The sequence below is a fragment of the Panthera onca genome, chromosome C2 (assembly GCF_046562875.1).
Source record: "Panthera onca isolate mPanOnc1 chromosome C2, mPanOnc1 haplotype 2, whole genome shotgun sequence".
NCBI classification, from domain to species: domain Eukaryota; kingdom Metazoa; phylum Chordata; class Mammalia; order Carnivora; family Felidae; genus Panthera; species Panthera onca.
In genome coordinates this window covers 11,306,734-11,329,962 of record NC_138347.1, presented here as the reverse complement: position 1 = coordinate 11,329,962, position 23,229 = coordinate 11,306,734, and the positions used below count along the sequence as shown (strand labels likewise).

The 23,229-nt window shown below is 47.1% G+C and overlaps 1 long non-coding RNA gene across 1 annotated transcript in view; it reads left to right on the top strand.

Annotated features, from left to right (window-relative positions):
- LOC132683962 (uncharacterized) overlaps positions 1-21,444 on the top strand; it is a 30,450-nt gene extending 9,006 nt beyond the window's left edge. Inside the window, exon 2 of the long non-coding RNA XR_009612486.2 lies at positions 20,904-21,444. This is a non-coding gene — a long non-coding RNA (uncharacterized LOC132683962). The remainder of the gene's footprint in view (positions 1-20,903) is intronic.
- Positions 21,445-23,229: the final 1,785 nt, after the last annotated feature.

Here is a 23,229-nt window from a genome sequence, read left to right as displayed (position 1 = left end):
TTTGGATTACTGGCTTGTCTCTTTTCCTGCTCTTGTCACATGCCCTCCAGTACTGGTAGAAGCTTCTGTGTGTGTCTTACCTGTCCTGGTGGACTGAAGCACTTGGAGGGTCCTTGCCTCTTACGTTCTACCTCACCTCTGAAGACACCCAAGCTGGTATCTCCCACTTGGACCCACCCCCGGACCCCAAGATTCGTATTTCCAATTGTCCACTTAGTACTTCTGTTGGAAAAATTAACAGGCATCTCAGATGTAACTTGCCCAAGACTGGACAAGCCCCCAATTCTCCCTTCCCACCGTCTCGCCTCTCAGTTGATGGCAACTTTAATCTCATTATTCAGACCCCAGGATGTAAGCGTTGAAGCTCTGGGATAAGGCAGAGACCCCAAAGCCCCGAGGTCATCCCAGGAAGGTGCCCCCAAATCTGTACACACAGCAGGCCAGGCCCAGAGTATAGAAGTGCAAAATAGTCCCGTGTTTGGTCACAGATTCTAGAGAGCTGTGAAGTCCTGAGGAAATCCATTTTGAGTAATACCTTTTATATAAAAGAAGAGGAAAATGAAAGCAGTTCATCACACAACATAGGTAATAGAGTCAATAATACTATAATAATTTGTACGTGACGGATTACATTTATCATGGTGAACATTGCATGGTGTATATAATTGTTGAATCACTATGTTGTACACCTGAAATTAATATAATATTACATGTCAAGTATACTTCATTTAAAAAATAGAAGTGGTTAATCCCAGGATGAGTTTTGTTAGACAAAGATGGCCATTCAGGTGGAAACACAAATTTAAAACTTAAGAGTACACAGCTGACATCTCAGGGGGTTGGGGCTGGTGGATTATGTCAGAAGTTACTGTTTGCACCCTCTGGAGCTTACAAGCTAAAAACAGGGGCCAGACCCTGGTTAGGAAATAGTCGGGGGCACTTTGGTGGCTCAGTTGGTTAAACGTCCGACTTCGGCTCAAGTCATGATCTCAGGGATCGTGGGTTCTAGCCCTGCATCCGGCCCTGTGCTGATGGTTCAGAGCCTGGACCCTGCTTCAGATTCTGTGTCTCCCTCTCCCTCTGCCCCTCCCCCCAACCCCCCAAAATAAATAAACATTAAAAAATTCAAAAAAAAAAAAAAGAAATATATGAAAGAACGATGCTATAGGAGCCAGATAAAAAAGATGGCCATTCCAAATATTTGACCTTGGCATTTGTCTTCGTGGTTTCACTGAAAAATGGTACAGTGTGTGTGTGTGTGTGTGCCTGAAATTTTTAGAATTTGTAAAACTCTATATATTAAAATTATAAATTTAAGAAATATATATACATAAAAATATAACAATATGATAAGAATAATAGTACATATGTATCCACCATATATTTTATATATAGGATAAAAATAAATAAAAGTAATAATAAATATATATGTAAGAACATAACATATAAAATAAGAAAGAAATAAAAATAATTGAGTATTCAAATTCTATCATGAGCTTGCTTTTAGCACCCACCCCACATTCTCTATTGTATCAGGACACTTCAGTTGACAAGTAAAAGAAACTGAGCCCAGCCCAACTTAGGACACGGATGGATCTGATTTTTTTTACTGTTTGCTTCTGTCATTAGAAAAGTCAGGGGGGGGGTGGCTCGGTGGCTCTGTGGGTTAAGTGTCCCACTCTTGATCTCGGCTCGGGTCATGATCTCACAGTTGGTGAATTCAAGCCCTGCATTGGGCTCAGCGCTGACAGCGCAGAGCCTGCTTGGGATTCTCTCTCCCTCTCTCTCGGCCCCTGCCCCTCTTGCACGTGCTCTGTCCCTCTCAAACTAAATAAACTTAAAAAACAAAAAGAAAATAAAAAGAAAGAAAAGTCAGGGAGTGGGCTCAGGAATGAACGGGCGGGGAACGGCTCTGCCTCTCCTCTGTCCCCGCAGGTCGGCTCGCCCCGCAGGTCGGCTCACTTATGAGGAGGGAGCTGCCTCACTCCCAGGCTTGATGCCCAGACGGGCAGAGGGAGCTTCTCTTTCTCCTAACAGCATCGTGTCAAAGTCATGGGTGAGCTCGGTGGCCCTGCCTGGTCACATGCCCCTCAGCCCTCCAGGTTGGCAGGAGTGATGGGTACTGTGACTGGCCAGGCCTGTGCCACTGTCACCTCCTCCTTAGAGGGCCAGGTGCCATGACTCAGCCCCCCAGAACCTCATCGGCTGGGGGAGAAGCAGCTCCTCAAAGGAGCAGGGAGCACAGACAACACTCACCCATAATCTTGGCTTTTTCCCTCCTGCCAACAAGAGACATTTTCTCCCTGAGACTGATACAAAGCACCAGTTTATAAAGAATGTTTTATAAAGCCCTTTCTCCGAGCTGTTTCCATGTTCTGGGTGTTTTGTGTTCCAGTCGGAAGACTTGAGAGAAGAAAAATTCCCCAGTCTGAGGATCAACCTATTTCTCATTCTGGGAGCATTTGATAAAACATGGGCTCTAACATCAAACTACAAAGCTTCTGCACAGGAAAGGAAGCCATCAACAAAATGAGAAGACAGCCGACTGAATGGGAGAGTATATTTGCAAATTATGTATCTGATAAGGTGCTAACATCCAAAATACAGAAAGGACTCATACAACTCAATTGCAAAAAGCAATCTGATTAAAAAATGGCCAGAGGTTATGTGCTGTGAGGCAGCTGTCAGATGAAACTATGGTGGTAATCATTTTGCAATATATAATTTTATCAGATAACCCATAGTACACTTTAAATTGCACAGCGTTAGATGTCAATTGCATCTGAGTAAAGCTGGGGGCGGCAAAAAAGGGAGGAAAAAAAAATGGCCAGAGGATCTCAAGACACATTTTTCCGTAGAAACCATCCAGTCGGCTAACAGGTACACGAAAGGCGCTAAACATCACTCATCGTCAGGGAAATGCACATCAAAACCACGGTGAGGTATCACCTCGCACCTGTCAGAATGGCTGTTTATCAAAAAGACAAGAAATAACAAGACCTGGCGAGGCTGTGGAGAAAAGGGAACCCTCGTGCACTGTTGGTGGGAATGTTAATTGGTACAGCCACTATGGAAACTAGTATGGAGGTTCCTCATAAAATTAAAAATCGAACTACCGCGTGATGCAGCAATTCTAGTTCCGGGTTTTTATCCAAAGAAAATGAAAACCCTAATCCAAAAAGATACGTGTATTCCCATGTTCATTGCAGTGTTATTTACAATAGCCAACATGTGGAAGCAACCTGAGTGTCTACTGACAGATGAATGAGTAATGAAACGTGGCGCATGTTTATATACAATGGAATGTGATTCAGCCATAAAAGAGAAGGAGGTCTTGCCATTTGTGACAATATGGATGGGACCTTGAGGATATTACCTTAAGTGAAATAAGTCAGACAGAGAAAAACAAATATTGTATGATTTCACTTATGTGTGAAATCTAAAAAGCAAAACACACAAAAACTCAAGTTCGTAGATACAGAGAACAGACTGGTGACGTCAGAAGCGAAGGGTGGAGGGACGGTGAATTGGGTAAAGGGGGTCAAAAGGTACACACTTCCAATCATAAAATAAGTAAGTCACAGGGATGTAATGTACAGCATGGGGACTGCAGTTAATAATACTATATTGCATATTTGAAAGTTGCTAAGAGAGTGGGTCTTAAAAATTCTCATCACAAGAAAAAGAATTTATGACTATGCATGGGTGATCGATGTTAACTAGACTCACTACGGTGATCATTTCACAACGATATATATAAACATCGTATCATTATGTTGTATGCCTGAAACTAATATAATATTATATGTCAATTATACCTCAATTAAAGACCAACCCAAACTAAACGAAAACCAACCAACCAAAAAAAAAAGACCTGTGGGCTCTCCAGAGAAACCTGGATTTAAATCCTGCCTTTCCTGCAAGGGTGTAGGAATTTGGGAACATTACTTAGGTTCTGTTGGCCTCACTATTCTCATCTGTAAAATAGGGATAAAATTGTACCCCTTGGTTTTGGGTTAAGAATTAGAGTAGGTAACATGTATTATGAAGTAACACGGGGTCTCGGCAGATGTTCTTTTATTTACCTTCCCCTTCAGGTACCAACTGTGTGATTCCTGACCCTTTGAGAAGCCTTGGAAAAGCAAAATGTGATAGTCTTCAGGGACAGTCTAGGCACACTAAAATTTGCCACGTTCATTCTACTGAAATAATCCATTCAAGTCTTTTTTTTTTTTTTTTTTTTACCACCGAAGAGTAGGTTCCTTGAAACCTGGATCGTATTATCCATTTTTTATGTCCCCAGTGTCAAACTCAGTGCCTGCCACACAGTAGGAATTCGATCAATGTGGAGCGGCTGAGCCACCAGGAAGAGCTTTTGAGCGTGGCTGATCAATTGTGCCTTTAGAAAAGCCAAGAGATGTGTGGGTTACCTGCACACGGAGGAAATGTTCCAGGATTTTCTGGACTCGTTTATTTATTTATTTATTTATTTTTAACGTTTATTCACTTTTGAGAGACAGAGAGAGACAGAGCATGAGCAGGGAAGGGGCAGAGAGAGGCAGACACAGAACCCGAAGCAGGCTCCCGGGCTCCGAGCTGTCAGCACAGAGCCCGACGTGGGGCTTGATCTCACAAACCGCGAGATCATGACCTGAGCCGAAGTCGGACGCTCAACCGACTGAGCCACCCAGGCGCCCCTAATGTTTATGTGAACATAGCATCTTCCTAGCTGGAGGCAACATAGGGAAGAAGAGGTGGCTACACTGCCCGGGCTTGAATCCTTACTCTAGTACCTACTTGCTTGTGAAAACGTGGGGCAAGTTTCTTGAAATATTTGTGCCTTGGTTACCTCATGTTTGAAATGGGACCCCAGTGATACCAAGCACATAGGGCTGTTAAGAGAATTATATGAGATAATGGGGGAACCCCCCCCCAAACACAGCCATTATATACCGTGTGCCCCACATTACTTATGCTAGAGTAAAAGTCATTGCCTGTAAGTATCAGAACATGATGTAGGCTATGGGAAGGGGTCTGATCTGAGGCCAGAGGGCTTGCTCAGGAGTCATTGTGTTTGTAGGAGTACAGGCTTAGCTGCTGTAACAAAGATGTTCCCAAGCACCAAGGCAGAAGGTGGAAGTTGATCTCGTTCCCATGCAACAGGGCAGAGGTCACCAGTTCAGGGCTGCCAGGTCAGTTCTGCAGCCTCAGTAAGGGCTTTCCATCTCTGTGTCTGGGGCATGCTTCAGTTCTTGTCCTCTCCTTTCAGCCTTTCACTTCCATTAACACTACTCAGTCCTGTGACCATATCTGCCTCAAAGGAGGCTGGGAAATGTAGTCTTGAGCCAGGCAGCCATGTTGGCAGCTAAAATGTTACAGGACAGCAGGGTAGAAGAACAGAAATTGGGGGAACAACGGGCAGCCTGCCCTGGCCACTCAGGACCTCCTAAAAAATACAACAGTGGCAGTTACCTCTCAAAAGGGCTCTTTGCTGGATTCCCGTAACAGCCATGCATTGTACGAAGCCAATTCCCCACGAACCAGAGGGGAGTGTAGGAAATGATTCAGGCTCCCTGGCTGACTCAGACACTGAGCATCCTGGAGAGAAAAGTAGCCATACACCCATTTGGGGCTTCGGGTTTAGTTTATAATAATAATAATGACTTTGGCATAGAAAACTTCCTGAGGGTTAATGAATGACTGGCTGGATTAATAGCCCAAATCGCTGCCTGAAGTCTATCAACTCCTTCCAGCTTCATATTAATCTACAGGAAATTCTTTGTACACCCAGCTATTACGGCTTCAATCTCACAAAATACAAATGAATGGATGCTTCTCTGGGACTTGGAAAAAAAAAACAAAAAACCTGGCCACCATTGTGTGTGGCCACTATGCTATTATTATTTTCTTTCAGGCACATTTCCTGCATTTTCTTTGGTTCTCTTTCTGGCTTCAATTTGCTGCAGTGGGCAGCGGTCACGCCAGCAGCTGGCCGTTTAGATTAGCTTTAATCCCCCTTGCTCTTTATAGTGCCCTCAGCAAACGTCATCGCACATGTGATTCCCTATTTAAATTTGTCTTCCCCGCTAGACTGGGAGCTCCACGAGGTCAGAGACAACCAGTAGGCTCTGGGCTTTGCAGAGCCTGGCCACAGTGCCGCTCAGTAACCGTTTGTTGAATTCAACCCAATGGAATAGCTGCTGAATCTTAAGTAGGTTACCATCAGTCCAGTGGATTCCTCAAAGCAAACCTGGGGATCTCTGCATTTAGCTGGGTTTAAGGGAGTGTGTACTTTTAGCTCATCAAAATTTGATCAGCGTTTCCCAAGAGAACAACTTGAGACAGAAAGGCAAGGATGGAGAAGATGATGTCTAATGCCATCAAACTGTCACCTGTGAGAAGAAACCAGGGGTGTGCTAAAGTAACAGGTGACTTCTCCTGCTTGTAGGGACTCCCACTGCTTCCCTGGACTGAGAGTTCTCTGCCAGGGGATGTCAGTGATGAAATAAGCATGTTTCCCTCGGCAAAGTCCCCTGGTTTGGGGAATTAGACTTTATGGATGGCTCCGGATTTCCTCTGCCATGTTATTTAAACTCCTACCTTCTTGTCTGTGGGGCATACGGCCGGTATCTGGGAGGACTTGCCAAGTGAAAGGTGCGAGCCCTGAGCAGAGATCTCACAAGAATGTCTTGTCACTGAGGCTCAACGAGCTGAGCGTTGTGGCTGCATCGACAGGACCCTGTCTTGGTGGAGGATGGCCACCTGTGCCATCAATAATCTTTTACTTTGATTTCTCACTGGCACCCCAAGGTGGGCTTCAGACAGCCCTCCTCAACCCCCTCATTAACATAAGCCAGGTGAGTCCCAGCTACAGAGAACCCCTGGCATCTTTGGTGGCTTTCAAACCAGGGGTAAAGATTGAGTTAAAGAGACAGGAAGCCTGACACAGTGAGGGAGGTTAGGTAGGAATAGAATTAAGGGCTTAGAAAATGCTTGTTTCCTTCTGTTGTAGTTATAAGAGCTGATAAGGGGATTTCAGGGTTTTGGGGTGGGGGAGCCGTGGAAAAGAATGAGAGAGTTTAATCAATTAGAGGGACCTTCCCAACTTACATTTCCCAGTGCTTGTGGCATGAGAACTTTGCTTAAGGTAAAGGTGCCCAAAACAAAAAGAAAAGCTCCCCAACATGAAGCTTTGACATGCCCTCATCTTCTGACTGGGGGTCTTTGCTTTTATTTTTCTCTTTTCAACCCAGGATACCAAATGTGTTGCGACCCCTCAAATAATACAAAGGCATCGCGTCCAAGCAGGATGCATCTAACCAGACACTCATTTATATGTCAACATGTAGATTATTAAAGCAAGGCAAGGTCAACATTTCTGTATTAAAGGGAATAGGGTCTAGTGGAGTTTTCATATATAAAAACAACACTGCATAGTTACAGACTTTCACGATAAATTGTTTTCTCAGGAGATGATAAAGGGACAGATGCTCATAACTCTTCCATCAAGAGCTTTAAGAAAGTAAGAAAAGCCGGGGTGCCTGGGTGGCTCAGTGGGTTGAGCGTCCAACTTTGGCTCAGGCCATGATCTCATGGTTCATTGGTTTGAGCCCTACGTCGGGCTCTGTGCTGACAGCTCAGAGCTCGGAGCCTGCTTTGGATTCTGTGTCTCCTTCTCTCTCTGCTCTCCCCCCCTCCCCCACCTCACTCTGTTTCTCTCCCTCTCTCTCTCTCTCTCAAAAATAAACAAACTTTTAAAAAAGAAAGTAAGAAAAGCTTCCGTCACCCCTTCAAGCCATAACGACCCATCAGATTTTGTAACCAGGAGCACTTGAGTCATCCCTTAACCTCTCTGAGCCTCAGATTCTTTGTTAAATGAAACAAGATCCCTTCCTAGTCTACCTTTCTAGGGTTTTCGGAGGAGCTAAAGATGAAAGGGAAAATTCAACACATGCCTGGCGAACAGGTCTCAAGAATGAGCTCTAGACAGGTGAGCAACGTCTCTTAATGACGTGCCGGCCTTCAGGTCTCCTTTTAGGAAAGGCATCCCCTGAACTTCCAGACCAGAGCCCTGGATTGTAAAGCCCTGGATTACATCTACTCCATTCACATTCTGTTAATTAGCAGGGCTCCCGAGGGACACTCCCCTTGTCTTCTTTCGCACTTTTCCGTAAGTCCGGCGCTCTAGGTGAGCAGGTGGGCACAACCAGATCAGCATTCTGTCCTGCGGTGCAAAGACCACAACGTGACCAGCGAAAACAAAGCACAAAATTGCCTTTAACGACATCTTTCAAAATGACCTGTCTTAGCCCAAGTTTTATTTGGTGCTTCTCAGTTTTCCAATGGAGAGTTTGAGGAAGGGATCCAATTCAATGGTCCGTCTCTTTCTCGCACTTCCCTCTCCTTCGATGAATTTCAAATGGGGAATGATCACATCCCGAACGGTGGCAGTCTCGGAAGCCATGTGGTGTAACAGAAACCATGTGAGGTTTAGAAAAGGCCAGAGTGTGCACGCCAGCTCCACTCACCTGCCGAGTGGCATGCAGCCAGTCAGAGAAAACCTCTGTGCTCAATTTATCAGCTTCCTGTTGCCGCCGGAATATATTACCACAGACTCGGCTTGAAACAATACACAATACACATTTATTCTCTTATAATTCTAGAGGTCTGAAATCAACTTCACTGGGCCCAAATCATGGCAAGGCGGTGATTCCTCTGGGGACTGTAGGGTGAGTCTGTTTCCTTGGCTTTTCCAGCTTGCACGGCTGCATTCTTTCTATTTCTTGGTTCTTGGCCCCTTACTCTGTCTTCAAAGCCAGCGGCATAGCGTCTTGCTTCAGTGGTCATATTGCCTTCCTTCCCTCTGCCTCCCTCTTGTAAGAACATTTGTGATTGAATTTAGAGCCCATCCACATATTTCAGAGCAAGGATTCATTTCAAGATTTTTAATCACATCTGCAAAGTCTCTTTGCCGTGCTCCAGGGATTAGGGCATGGGCATCTTTGGGGGCCATTATTCTGCCTACCGTATTCATCTATTTAGTAAAGATAGTAATCCCTATGCTAAAGGACACAATAATTGGAAAAAGTAATATTTGCGATTGTGCACAGAGTAGAAGTCAATAAATGTCACTGAGTCTGGAAAAGGGAGGAGTTGACCTCCCATTGGTAGGTTTCTACCCCCGATGGACCCAATGAAGAAGGACAGAGCCAGAACTGACATGGTCTGGGGCATGCTCAGGGGCGTGGCTGTAGGTGCCAGTGGCCCTGGACATAGGATCACTTCAGGACAGACTCAGAGGAAAGCGGAAAGTGCTTTAATAAGGGGCTCGGAGGCTCATAACCAGGGAAGGCCAGGCTTTGTGACCTCCCTTGGAGCATGATATGGATTTGTGTCTCCCAAGTGGGAAGTTTATTATTTTACTGTTCAAGATCTGATAGTGTCTGGTTACCCCACTCATAATGCTAGGACGTGGCAGGCCAAACTCCCCCATCAAGAGTCTTTTTTTTTTTTTTAACGTTTATTTATGTTTGAGAGAGAGACAGAGAGAGAGAGAAGCAGAGCACGAACAGGGGAGGGGCAGAGAGAGGAGACACAGATCTGAAGCAGGCTCCAGGCTCTGAGCTGTCAGCACAGAGCCCGACGCGGGGCTCAAACCCACAGACCGAAGATCATGACCTGAGCCAGATGCTTAACCAACTGAGCCACCCAGGTGCCCCCCGCCCCTCCCCCTGATCAAGAGTCTTAATGCATCTGGGGCCCAAGCTGCAGCCAGAGCTGCGAATATCATCTTCCTTTTGCTCGAGCTGGATGATCATCAGGCAATTGTGATGTTACACAGGAAGAGAAGACACACAGACATCTTTTGTTTTCTAGAAGGCGGTATGGTTATGTGCCCAGTGGGCTGTTAATCTTTACTTAATCCCTTTTCCCCACAAGGTTTTATCATTCTGGAAAATGAGATTATCCCCCAGCATCCCTGGGGCAGGGGGTGGGGGCCAGTGTGTGCAGTCACTTCCCTGGAACCATCATCACCCATCACTCTGGCCTCTGGGAGAGAGCTACCGGTGCTCGGGGGTGAAGGTGGGCTCCTGGCAGAAGAAGCCAGGAGAAGGGCAAGGCCAGAGAAGGGCTCTCCCGAGAAATGCTGCGGGCCCTCAAGGTCCAGCTGTGAGATGAGGAATGTACCGGTGCATTCACACCGCAGGAGCACGACTGATCCCCTTGCAGTCACTGTTAAAGAGTACTATGAAGGAACCGTCACAGTCTACCTCTCCTTGCCTTTCCAGGTGCTTTCTGAGACTTCCATCTGAGTTGCCTAGTAATTCGGGGGGGCGGGGGGAACGTGTGTGACTGAGATGTAACATAAGAGGACTTACTCTCTACTCTGCAGGAACGGGGCCCAGAGAGCTTGAGTGACTTCTCAGTTGCACAGCACAGGTGGCCAGCCTGCATCCAGGGCTCTCTGTTCATGACACCAGGAGCCAGGAACTTGCCAGCTTCTGACCCTCTCTTATGAGTTTATTTATTCTGAAGACAGTTTTTTTTCTGTTCCTCAGAACCATCCGGTTGAGGTAATTTGGTGACCAGCCACCCCAGTTTGCTCAGGACTGAGTGGTTTCCTGGGCTGGGGATTTCCAGTTCTGAAACTGGCAAATTACGATGAGTTGGTCACCCTATGTAAGGCCTTCCATTGACACACAGTCACCTGTCCAGAGGGGACTTCGTTAGGGGTTGGGGCGTGAGGGGGAGGCATGGTTGTTTCTGGGCTTCTCCAGTGTCCCATCAATGCCCATTTGGACAAATAGAGCCCCTGTAAGTTAAAAAAATTTTTCTTAATGTTTATTTATTATTGAGACAGAGAGAGACAGAGACAGAGCATGAGTGGGGGAGGGGTAGAAAGAGACACAGAATCGGAAGCAGGATCTGGGCTCTGAGCTATCAGAACAGAGCCCGACAGGGGGTTCGAACCCACAAACTGTGTGATCGTGGCCTGAGCTGGAGTCAGACGCTCAACTGACTGAACCACCCAGGCACCCGAGTCCCTGTAAGTTTTGAAAACAGAGGGAATAAAAGGCAGGGGGTTGGGAGGGGGAAACTGAGAAGCCAAATAGAGGCCATTAAACAACTCAGAGATTAGTAACGACGGGCCCTGTGAGCACCTCCTGGCTGCCAGGACAAAGGACCCAGAGACAGAGGTCATCGGCAAAAAACTGGAGCCATGAAAGACCTGGCCACTGGTGGAGGCAGTGTTGCTGAACAGAGGGAAGGAAATGCATAGGCTTGTGCCTATCTCTCGCCCTCTGATCTCCTCCCAGGAGTTTCTCCTCTTCTTTGGAAGGCCCGGCGGTGGGGACTGGAAGCTAACGCCTGGCTCACCAGCTGGGCTGGAGAGCTTTCTAGTGTCCGGGTTTCCTGACCTGGGAAGAGAGAGGACTTCTTCACATGTCGGTTTCACTGCTGACACACGAGTTCGGAATCAATCCCCCGTGACAATCAGCACTTCGATCAAAGAAGCTCAGAATCATCAGACACTTAAGCTGAAAGGCATCTCCAAGATCATCCACTCGGAAGGGGACCAGAAGCCCGGACTGCCGACGGATGGATGGTGCTGCCAGTGTCAGGACCAGAATGGGTCCTTCTGGGGGCGCCTGGGTGGTGCAGTTGGTTAAGCATCTGACTCTTGATTTGGGTTCAGGTCATGATCTCACGGTGGTGAGATTGAGCCCCTCGTCGGGCTCAGTGCCGAATCTGGCGCCTGCTTGGGATTCTCTCTTTTTTCCTGTCTCTCCGCCTCTCCCCACCCTCTCAAAATAAATAAGCTTAAAAAAAAAAAAAAGGGTGGGTCCTTCTTCTGCTCAGGCCAAGGCAGCTTCCACCATAGGCGGCCTGTGCCCCCAGGCCTGCAGGGCCAGGAGGCCGTGGGCTGATGGAGTGAGCCAGACCGTGGCGACCTTCCACTGGCGACCATGGGGACATCAGTGGACATCAGCGTGAGAGGCCTGCCAAAGGAGATTCATGGCTGTCCCTGCAAGTGCTTGTTGCAAGAGAAAGAAAGCTTTTTCAGGAAAACAAATATGGCTGGATGTTCTGATTCCGCCTTTATCCAGAATGACGACAGGATGGAACACCGAAAAATTCAGTGCTTTGATTTCACGGGACGGTGGGATTGAGAGTTTAAATACAAATTTAAACACTATTTGTCTATTTTGCTGTCCAATAATATTACGTTGCTTTAACAAACTGTGTATAGATATAATACACATGATATGTGGGTTTATTCGACAAATATTTGCTGTGTTCCTACCATTCAGTCATTCCGTAAATGTTTATTTGATGCTTAATATTGAGCGAGGCAGGCACGGCTGGCTTTCTCTCCAAGCTTGCCATCTGTGTCCCAGGAACTGGAGTCGGGTATCTCCCTCTGCCTTTGTCCTCTCCCCACCCCCCTTCTTTGATTCCCAAGCCCCACCAGTCTGAGAGGGGCGAGCTATGCTGCGAACAGTGATGATGGTGACCTCTTCCGCTTTTGCCTGTCCATGCTCTTGCATAATCTCCAACCCCTTTGCAAAGCTCACCTCCAGTTGTTTATTTATTCACTGCAACAAGTGGAACTTATTTTATTCCTCAGCTGAATTTAATTCCCATTTTTTAATGCTGATTTATTTGGAGAGAAAGACCACGCGAGCAGGTGAGGGGCAGAGAGAGAGGGAGAGAGACACTCCCACGCAGGCTCCTTGCTGTCAGTGCAGAACCAGATGCTGGGCTCAATCCCACAAACCGTGAGATCATGACCTGAGCAGAGATCAAGAGTTGGACCCTCAACCGATTGAGCCCCTCAGGCATCCCTTAACTCCTATTTTGAATCCCCACCTTTCCATGTTATTTTAGGGTTCCCATGTTTCCCCTGGGGTTATACATGCTCCAGGGGCTTTGATGTGCCAAGATATGTGGGGGGGGGGCATCCGATTCTTGCTGATATCCATGGAGATTCTGTGGTTGATGGTCCACGTGGGTTGCTAAGCATCTCTCTCCTGCTGGGGGCTCTGTGCAGTCCATCACTGTGTGTTTCCTGTTCACATTCAGGTGCACAGGGTCCCGCTACTGCTTCTGCTCCATGGTGGGGGCCAAAGGCACCTTCACCCAGCAGTTTTTCCTCCTCTGGGGTCTGCGTTCCCGCTGGGTGCTATCCATTTGTAACCGATCTGTGTTTCTCTCCAAAACACACGCAGCTGCTCCCCTCCCCCTGCAGCTGCCACTCTGTGCCCTGCCAGCGTCATCTCCCACTTTCATGAATGCACACACTTTTTTTTCCCCCCTTTGGGTGGAGTTTTCTTCACTGATTACTGGGAGATTAGGTGATTATGAACAATGTTGAATAAACAGATCCCCGAGGTTTCCCACCCTGGGGCACAGTGGACGGTGTCACGAGAGCATCACCCTTGTTGCAAACCAGCACCTGCAGTTGCAGATGTCCCCGTGACTTTTGGTTTTTGGCTCAGATCTGGAAACCCAGTTTGCCTTCACTGCACTTTACCAGAATATATTCCTCCTCTCCTGGTCCGTCACCGCGTGGACCTCGCTGGTTCAGCTCCGGCTGCCCTGGAGGATGGCTTCTTGCAGGATCTCCTTGAGATCTGCCCAAGGCTCCTCCAAGTCGATTGTTCGTGTGTGAAGGAGCCTGGGCTTAGGTGGCTCCAAACTCGCTTCTGACGTGATGAAAATCCAGCCACTTTTTCACGTGAAGATATTCATCTTTCTTCAATTCTCATTCCTTCTTGCACCTCTTCCTTCTGGGGTTATTCTACTTTTGCTCGTTGATACCGATCTGCCGGTGGTGAATGCTCTTGCTTTTTGTTTGTTTTCATGTCCCCAAATATCCATACCTCACTGTCATTTTTGAAGGACATTGTCCATGGATAGAGGATCTATGGTTTTCTTTTGGCAGACTGAGCATTACACAAATGTCTGGCTTCCATTGTGGCTTTGGAGAAGTCAGTTGACTGAATCTACAGCTTCTTTAAAAGCACTTTCTTTATTTCTCAGACTTTCTTTCCCTCCTTCCCTCCCTCCCTGCTTCCCTCCCTCCTTTCCTAGCTCCCTTCCTCCCTCTTTTGTTTTCTTTCTTTCTTTCTTTCTTTCTTTCTTTCTTTCTTTCTTTTCCTTCCTTCCCTCCCTCCCTCTCTGCTTTCCTTCCTTCCTTCCTTCCTTCCTTCCTTCCTTCCTCTTTTATGAAAATAAGGATTTCTTTTTCATTGTCTTGCTTGGTGGGGATTAATTGGTCTTCTTGATTCTATGGATTCTTGAGTGTCTCTCATCAGTTCTGGAAAATTATACATCGTTATATATTCAATATTTTTTCTGTGACTTTCTGTTTTTTTATGCCTTCTGATACTTCAATTAAATGTATGTTAGGTTTATTCACTGTATATTCTATGACCCTCTCTTCTGTCTTTTTAATCTTTTTGTCTCCCCATACTAAAACCTTGATAACTTCTTCTGCTTTAGTTTCAGCATACAAACTCTCCTCAGCTATGTCTACTGGGTCTTTAATTTTAACTAATGCATTTTTCACATCTAGACGTGCTTCTGAGCTCTTTTTTGTATCAATTGTGACCCTTTCAATAAAATTCCTTGCAGAAATTTTCAAGCTTTTTGATTATTTCTTTGAATATCGTAGCCAGAATTGTTTTGGTCTATATCTAGTAATTCAAATATCTAAAATCTTTGTGGGTATTTCTTTTGTTTCTTGGCTCACACTCATGATATCATGTTTTCTTGTATGTCTGGTTGTATCTAAATAGTGACAGCTCTAGTTATCTCTGGGCATGCCCAGAGAGCACACCACATGGGTTCATGAACATGGCCTTTCCACAGTGATCCACTCGGGTCTTCTTCTCCTGTCCTGATAGCCTTTAGTCACACTCAAGGAATGGCCTCTGTTATCTACAGAACTGTGTGAAATCATCTCATTTGTGTGTTTGTTGTGCCAAAACACTAAGGAGTCCTCAGAAGGCCAGAATGATTCTGGATCCTCTGAGGCTCTCAGAAAACTGAGGTCATCTCAGTGGTGGTGGTGGCGATGGGCCCCGAAGCCTGCTTCGACCAGCGTTTTATATTTGGGATGAAAACAATTCCTTTTATTTTCACTTGTAGTTCCTGTGGCTTTATCCCATTGGGATAAATTCTGGTCACAAGGAGCAGAGTAGACTGTAAATATAAAGTTTTCTATTTTATATACATGTAAATATGTTTATATTTTATAATATAAAACACCTTTGATGATAGGAGTGATTTATTTTTTTGAGGGGGTGGCCAAGCTTGTTGGCCTAACTCTCTTTGTTTCAGGCACTCACCTGAGCTGCTTGGTCCACGCAAATTAGCTTTTGGGGGCTTACGTTGTTCTCTGCCAGATGTACTCAGACATACAAGGACGGGGGAGAGCCACAGCTTGTCTTTCTAAATCACCAGGAACCTGCTACACACACACACACACACACACACACACACTCACTCACCTATTTTTGGCCTACGTGCCTTTAGGCTCTTTTTCAGGAAAGCACATGAATTCTCTCAAGTCCCCAGGTTTCACTTGGTAACTTTCCTACAGCACCCTCTGAAAGTCCCTGGTGCCCTCGTGCCAGCCCCCGAGCATGGGGTGCCCAGGCCTGCCTTCTCTGCTTCCTGCTTCACTTCAGTGGCTCCTGAGTCAGCTTGTGGGGAAGGGCTCCGAGTCACCCACAGCACCCTTCCCAACCCTGGGCACTTTATGTCCCAACCCGGGGGAACTGCTCCCAGAAAAGTTTCATTCTCTGTGCCCTTCCCTTGAGACCCAGGCTCGGCCTTCCTGAAGATGGAGATTATCCATTTTATCGACAGGATGGGACTCCATCATTGTAATATCATCTGAATGCCTGAGGGATTACATCTTACGCCCTTGTGAGAAACACAGCCTCTTGTCATGATGTTGCTGTGAATAATGCAGTTTTGAGTTGAAGTTCCGTATTCCAAGAATTAGTAAATTTCCTTAGTCTTCTGTATTCCCTCCCCTCCCCTGTTAAATTTGGGTTTAGCAAGTCATGAATCATTGTGGTTTTACTCCTGGGTAGAATGGGCTATTTTTTTTTTTTTTCGCCGTTATTTCATTACCAACAGATGAAAGAATTAAAAAGGAATCTGCTTAATTAACAGCTTGATGTGGACTTAAAATCTCAAAAATCTTGAAGACAGGATGAACTACAACTATTCAAATTTGCTAGAATGCTCAAGTAGGAAGGGACCTGTGGGACACGAGCCTGGTCCTTTTATAGGACCAGAAAAAAATATCTGAGGCCCAGAGAGGGAAAGTGGTTTGCCTGAGGTCACACAGCAGGCAATTGGTGGACTGGTGCTAGAGTCCAGTGTCCTGACCCCAGACCAGGGGCCTCACTCATGGTTGGAGAAAATGGAAGAACAGCTTGTGTTTCTTTTTTCTTTTTTCTTTTCTTTTCTTTTCTTTTCTCTTCTTTTTTTTTTTTTTTTTTTTTTTACCATTTATTTATTTTTGAGAGGCAGAGAGAGACAGAACATGAGCAGGGGTGGGGCAGAGAGAGGGAAACACAGAATCTGAAGCAGGCTCCCCCGCTGCGGGACTGAAACTCACAAGCTGCCAGATCATGACCTGAGCCGAAGTCGGACACAACGGACTGAGCCACCCAGGCGCCCCTGTGTTTCCATTTTTGTATCTACCAGGACAAAGATCTTTACTCTGCGAACATCTGGCTGGCATTGCTGCATGCCGGTTGTTTCGTATTTCGTAATTATTTCCGCTAAGAACTCACAGGATCTTGCACATAGGATTCCATTATTTGCCATCTCAGTCTTTGAGGCATCTGAAGGGATCCCATCATCCAGGGAGGAAATGGGATGTATTGGGCAGTAAGTAGGTGACTCAAGGCTCCTGGGGACCCTGCCCTCATCTTCTGGTGCATTGCAAGGCTCACATTCGTTCTTTCAAGTCATTCCACAGACACTGTATTTACTGGGCACCTACTATGTGCCAAGAGTTGGAGACAGAGTGGTGAGCGAAGCTGGAAAAGCCCCTGCCTTCACAAAGGGGAGAGAAACAATAGACAAGCAAACAATAGCACTTGTAATAGAACGCCACGTGTGGGAAGAGCCACAAAGAAAAATAAAATGCAAGAGGGTTGCTATTTTAGAAAGGGTAGTTAGGGGAGGTCTCCCTCCGCAGAGGTCTGTGGCAGTTGGTGGGTAAGCCCTGAGCACATCTGGAGGAAGAACATTCCAGGTAGAAGGACCGGCGTCAGCTGGAAGGCCGGAAGCATTAGAGCGGAGGGAGGAGGGGGGCAGGGCGGTAGGGAATGAGGTCAGAGGTGGGGTTGGGCCAGATCAAGCTGGTGAGCAGAGAACGCGGGAGAGGTTTGATTTGAAACACGAATAACATAAAACTTACCATCTTAACCGTTAAAAAAAATTTTTTTTAATGTGTATTTATTTTTGAGAGACAGAAAGAAACAGAGCATGAGAAGGGGAGGGGCAGAGAGTGAAGGAGACACAGAATCGGAAGCAGGCTCCAGGCTCTGAGCTGTCAGCACAGAGCCCCATGTGGGGCTTGAACCCATGAAGCACAATATCATGACCTGAGCCGAAGTCAAATGCTTAACCGATTGAGCCACCCACGGGCCCCAGTTCAGTAGGACATTCACATTGTTGTGCAACCAATCTCCATAACTCTTTTTCTCTTACAAAAGTAGAACTCTGTCCCCATGAAACAGCACCTCCCTACCCACCTCCCCCAACCCCAGCCCCTGGGGACCAGCATTCTACTTTCTGTCTCCACGGATTTGACCCTTCTAGAGTCACGTACCTCAGATATGTGAAATCATTCTGTATTTTCCTTCGGTGTCTGGCTTTCCCCGCCCCCCCCCCCCCCTTAGCATAAAATCCTCAAGATCCATCTATGTTGTAGCATTCCAAATTTCCTTCCTTCTTAAGGCTGAGTAACATTTCACCGTATGTGTTCGCCACACTTCGCTTATCCCTTTATCTGTTGAGGGACACTTAGATCGTTACTTCCATCTCTCGGCTAGAATGAAAAACACTCCTATGAACGTGGCGTGCAAATATCTCTTTGAGATTCTGCTTTAAGTCTTTTGGGTATGTACTCAGAAGTAGAATTGCTGGATCATACATTAATTCTTTAAAAAAATGTTTTTGAGACACCACTGTACTGCTTTCCATCGTTGCTGCGACAGTTTGCATTCCCCGCCAGCCACGCACCAGGGTTCCAATGACCTCACATGCTTTCCAGCCCTTGTCATTTCCTGATTTGTGTGGTAGTAGCCATCCTGAGTTTTGGGTGTGAGGTGGTTTCTCATGTGGCTTTGATTTGCAGGTGTTGGATTTTATCCTAAGAACGGGAGGGAGCATTCAGAGGATTGGGGTGGGGGTGGGGTCTCGGAAAGATCCCATTGGTTGCCCTTGTGGAGAATAGATGGTGAGTGATCCCGAGATGCATTGGGAGGGGCTGGTCACTTGGATGAGGATGAGAGCAGAGGAGGTAGGGAGTTGTCAGGTCTGGCTGTATTTTGAAGGTAGAGTTGACAGGTTTTGAAAATGGCTTGGAGGTGAAGTTTGAGAGAAAGAGAGGAGTCTAGGATGACTACAGATTTTTGGCCTGATAACGGTGACTCCATTAACTGAGATGGGGACCAGTGGAAGGGGATTGGTTTCACTTAGGGAAGGGAAATCAAAACTTGTATTCAAAGTATGTCACATTTGTAAAGCTACACGTTAGAGATTCAAGTGGACGTAGGTTGAGGTATCTGAAGTTCAGAGGGAGAGAAGGCTAGGCTGGAGATGGGGATTCAGGGGTCCTTTTGTGTACTCGGTGCGTTCAGCTGTGGGGACCCAATGAGGTTGCCGAGGGACAGGGTAGCAAACTATGGCCCCTGGGCCAAATCTAGCCTTCTGCTTGGTTTTGTACCTAGTTTTCATTTTGGGGCAGAAAAAGAATAGTTTTTCATATTTTTGAATGTTGGAATTTCTTTTATGTTTATTTATTTTTGAGAGAAAGATAGAGACAGAGCATGAGCGGGGGAGGGGCAGAAAGAGAGGGAGACACAGAATCCGAAGCAGGCTCCAGGCTCCCAGCTGTCAGCGCAGAGCCCCATGTGGGGCTCGAACCCACAAATGGTGAGATCAAGACCTGACCGAGCCGAAGTCAGACACTTAACGGACTGAGCCACCCAGACGCCCCTGGAAAATTTTTTTTAAAGAATGTTTTGGGGGCTCCTGAGTGGCTCAGTCGGTTAAACATCCAACTCTTGATTTCGGCTCAGGTCATGATCTCACGGTTCGTGAGTTCAAGCCCCCTGTCGGGCTCTGCACTGACAGTGTGGAGCGTGCTTGGGATTCTCTCTCTCCCTCTCTCTTTCTCTGTCCCTGCCCCCCCCCCAAAATAGATAAATAAACACTTAAAAAATAATGTTTTGTGATATGCAAATGCATGAAAATGCACGCAAATGATATGAAAATTCAAATTTCAGTGTCCACAAATAAGGTTTTATAAGAACCCAGCTATGCTCATTCTTTTACATATTGTCTATGACTGCTTTCCTGTCCTAAGCAGTGAGGAAGGGAGCGAAGAGAGAGTAGAGGTGCCAGGATTGAGGCCTGGGCAGGGCCTGTCGAAGATGGTGCCCGCTCCGTGAGCAACCAGGTGCAGGGACCCAGCAGACCGGCTTGCCTCCCGTCCCCAGGCCAGCTTAGCACCTTGTGGATGGTGAAGTCAGGGGGACCCATAGCAGGCACATCCATTAGATGGAGCCATGTAAACCAGCAGATGTTCAATCATATTTTCCTTACTGTGTTAATTTCCTGGGGCTGCTATAACAAATGACTACCGACGGGGGGGGGGGGGGGGGGGTCAAACAATGGCTATTTATTCTCTCATTGTTCTGGAGGATGTAAGTCTAAAGTCAGCAGGGCCATGGTCCAGACAAAGGCTCTAGGGAAGGATCCTTTTCTGCTTCTTCCCAGTTTCCGATGGCTGGCTGCAGTCTTTGGCGTCCTACTGCTTATTACCTGCATCACTCTAGCCTCGGCCTCTGTCTGCCCATGGCTTCTTCCTGTGTCTAAATTTCCCTCTTCTTCTAAGGACACCAGTCATTGGACGAGGGCCCACCCTAATCCAGTATGACCCCATTTTAACTTGATGGCATTTGCAAAGACCCTGTTTCCAAATCACCTGTCACATTCACAGCTTCAGGGGTTAGGACTCGAATGTGTTTTTAGGGGAGACAAAATTCTGTCCACACACTGGCACACACAGATATCACCTGGTTCAATCTAAGAGCACTTAGGCCCTTGAGTTGTTTTTGGTTTTGTTTTTATAATTTTTTAAAAATATGTATTTTTGAGAGAGACAGTGAGAGCGAGTGGGGGAGGGGCAGAGAGCGAACGAGACATATGATCTGAAGCGGGCTCTGCATTGGACACTTAAGCAACTGAGCCACCCAGGTGCCCCGAGGTTTTTTTTGAGAGGACACATCCAAGTGACTATGCTTAGGGAAAGAAAAAAGAAAAAAATCCCCAGTATTGGTTTTAAGACCCTGAGCTGTACTTTCTTTCCTAACACTCCCCCACTGCCTGTGGGCGTGCCGGCTCCCGCCCCATGGGCAGATTTGGAGATAGAGAAACACCAGTTCCTCTGACGTCACCACTGAGCTCAGGCAACTGGGCTGTGAGCTTGGGCAGAGGTTCTCTGCCCGGGATTTGGAGGCACGGGGACCGAGATGCCACGTCAAGAGGCTGTGTGACCTTTGACAAGTCAGCGCCCCTTGTCCCTCTGAGTCAGTTTCTTCTCCCATAGGAGGGAAGGGTCATGGTCCCATCTCTTACAGGGTGCACGCGCGCAGATGCAGAGAACCCCCGGGGACTTGTACCTGGCAAGCTAAGGGATTTTACTGGATTGTGATTCGGTGGGAGCTCCTGGGCGCTGTCCTGCTTTGGCACCGGTCTCTCCAGAGTGGAGCCTGAAAACGTGATGCTGTTTCCCGGTGAGGCAAGTCTGACATCACATCATGACTCACCGCTCGAAACGTGCCATTTAATCTGTTGCAGATCAAATTTTGTGAATTTGGAAAGTGGCTGGATAACTTTTCTTCGTGTCTCTCTCTTTTTTTTTTTTTTTTTCCGTTCCCGGTTGTGGTGAAATACACACAATATGAACTTCACTGTTGTAAGCATTTCAAAGTGGATAATTCAGGGGCATGAAGTACACGCTGAACGTGTACTTAATTTTTCAGAATTTGTTATCACCCCTAACAAAAGTGCGACACCCATCAAGCAGCAGTCACTCACCACTGCTACCACCCACAGCCTCGGGCCACCACAGATCTTTCTGTCTCTATGGATTTGTGGGTTCTGAACATTACACATAAATGGAATCCTACCCCATGTGGCTTCTTCCACTTTGCATAATGATTTCAAGGTTCGTTCATATCATATCGCCTATCAGTACTTCCCTCCTCTTTATGGCCAAACAATATTCCATTGTGTGGATACGCCACATTGTATTTATCTATTCACTTGTTGATAGACCTGTGGGTTCTTTCCACCTTTTGGCTGTTGTGAACGGTGCTTCCATGAACAATCCCATATGAATTTTTGTTCAAACACCTGCTTTCGTTTCTTTTGGGTATAAACCCCGTGGTGGAATTGCCGGGTTCAATTCTGGGTTGAACTTGATGAACTGCCAAACCATCTTCCACAGCCGCTGCACCTGTTTTCAGGCCACGGCAGCAGTGTATGAGGCTTTCGCTTTCTCCCGAACAATGTTGTTGCACTTGGCTTATTAGATGCAATAACCCCTCCTGGGTCAGGTCTGGGGTGGCCTGGGCCAGCCGGCTGCTTGCTCTCTGTCGTTTTTGCTGTGGCCAGAGACCCTGGGAGCAGGCAGCAGCCCACCCACTCTGATTCCCTCAGAGTGCATCGCTCCGGTGGGTCACTCACGGCCACTTATTCAGGAAGGTCTTCCAGAACCATAGGGCTGACCCTGGCAGTGAGGACACTGGGTGCAGCTGTCCAGACCCTCTGGGGCAGTCACGGGAGCAGAGGATGACAGTGGTGACAGTCCCCATGTTTCCTGGACTTTGACCTGAATCAAGTGTCCTTTTCCACTGCCTCCTGCCTGGCTCTGCTGGCTGAGAAGTCACGTTGAGGAGTCAGTTGGGGCTCTGTTTGCTCCCACCCACATCTTCTGGCGATTCTGTACTCTGCTGTGATGGGCCTGCTGGTCCCTCTGGGTTGGATTTTCTCTTGTCCTGGACACCGTCCTCCCTGTCCCCCACCCCAAGCCCCCACCACCCTGCTCTAGCTGTGCACCGTGCGCTCTTACAGCTCTTTGGCTTTTGTTTTGTTTTTAAAATAAAAATTTTTTAAGCTTATTCATTTATTTTGAGAGAGAGAGAGAGAGAGCACGAGCAGGGGAGGGACAGAGAGAGAGGCAGACAGAGAATCCCAAGCAGGCTGCACACGGTCAGTGCGGAGCCGGAGGCGGGGCTTGAACTCATGAACTGCGAGATCATGACCTGAGCCAAAATCGAGAGTCGGATGCTTAACCAAGTGAGCAACCCAGGTGCCCCATAGCTCTTTGGTTTTTAAGGAACATTCCACCGTACCTTAGAAAAGAAGAAGAGGCATCCCAGTTTATAGTCAGACAATCGGCCGTGAGTTCATAACTTACACGTTACCCGCAGTAACTCATTTATATGCAAACAACTGGATCGAATTATCTAAGTAAATATATCATTTATTCTCCGTGTTCTGGAGTTCTGGGGAGAATGTCCCAGTCTGGTGGTTGACCTTGGGCCCTCAGCGGCATTTCCTCTCCTCTTGCCCAGTTGAACTGTACTTCTAGATGTAGTTATGAGGAAGTTGGTGAGCATTTGTACCTGGATGCCTCCTTAACATGACAGCGTTTTTCTCCCCGGGGAAGAGTGGAGCCCCCCCCCCCCCCATCACAGTTGCCTTGGAGACAAAACAGCCCCCTGCCCTTCCTGGTGGGATGTCCTTTGAGAACACCATCCATTCTGGAAGTGGAGGCCTGGCCCACAGCACCTTTGGGGCTGGGGGCCTGCCTCGGGGGGAGGCTGAGGAGACAGTGACGCATGACAAGCATCATCTGGGACTGGGGAATGTGGCGGGAGCGTGTTTCTGGTGCCCGGA